Raw genomic sequence first — 1,475 nt, 5'->3', positions numbered from 1 at the left:
TTTTTGTTTAGAAGGGTGGAGAGGGTGGGTTTTAAATTGATCCCGTAAACTTCTTAACTATAAGATCAATTAAGTTCTCTCGTGGAGGCTGAACGCAAACTTTTTTCTGCTTAAGCTGGATGTGACGCTACAAAGTGCGCATGCGTGTCAAGATTGTTCCCTAATATGGCCTGACCAATCAAATTAGCGGAAAAGTTTCTCATCCGATTATATAAAATAATTTGAATTTGAAATGCCTACCTTTTAATATAAAATCATACAAACATAATTTTAAAAGTTAATTCCCTTAATAATTGGGGAGTATAATCATCAACTTAGATCAATAGGTTTCTTTGAGTTTTTCAGGGCATAAATTAAGCTAATAAATTAGCTGCCTTATATATGTTATTTTGTAGAACACTAGGATATCGTTAATTATAAAACAACGTTATAATGGCTTGTGCTTCGTAGGGCTGATATCAGTGAACCGTGACGAATTGTTTTAAACAGAAAATGTTCCAACATTACATATACCAGTTATTCATGTAATACCAAATGTAACATGTAAGAAGCATCATATGATATTCGAGCGTTTGGTAGCAAATTGTTAACATTCTTAAATAAATACTTTTAATGGTTGATATAGTTCCGGAGCAAATTTTGCTTCAAATTTCTCGTTTTGTCCTCGCCTCTCTCTAAAAATAAATAAATTATTTTTTAATTTTTAATCCCCATGCGATTTATAGCGTTATTTGACTAGGAGCACTTGTAACTGGTTGATCATGTTTAAAATCCGGTGATTATTTTAAAGCATCTATACATTTCAACAGTGCAAGTCGACATAACGTTAAGGGAAAGAAAGCGTTTGATAAAATGAAGGAATCTCGGTGTTATTCTTCTTTGACGTGTCCATGTAAAATGTGTGATATATGTAAGATGTGTACTATATTGAAGATGAAGGATACCACTGATGTGGAAAAATGTCCCATGCAGAGATTTTTGGACAAGAGAAATAATAAATAGTTCAAATTGAAGGAATTCTTAACTTTAATTACTTTTATCATCAGTGATATTGGAAACCTTTTAAGTCTGAAATAATCTCAAATTGTTTTTTGAGGTATTGTTCGTGCCCTCCGGAAGCAAATATCATACCGATGATTTTGTATGTTTGTTTTGGTCTCGCTGTTTTAGTTATGAACATACATGTATACGGATTAGCCTTGAACTACATACTCAACGATAAAGGATTATATATGTTACCTTGTGGAACACGAGACTATCGTTTATCATAAAACGACGTTATCATGGCTTGTGCTACGAAGAGCGAATATCAGTAAACCGTGACGAATTATTTTTAAACAAAAATCATTCCAACATTACATATCCCAATTATTCGTTTAATACCATTTAACATGTAAGAAACATCATATGATATTCGAACGTTTGGTAGCAAATGTTAACATTCTTAAATAAATACTTTATATGGTTGATATAAT

Source organism: Mizuhopecten yessoensis, unplaced genomic scaffold (assembly GCF_002113885.1).
Source record: "Mizuhopecten yessoensis strain PY_sf001 unplaced genomic scaffold, ASM211388v2 scaffold7485, whole genome shotgun sequence".
NCBI lineage: Eukaryota > Metazoa > Mollusca > Bivalvia > Pectinida > Pectinidae > Mizuhopecten > Mizuhopecten yessoensis.
This window is presented reverse-complemented; position numbering follows the sequence as displayed.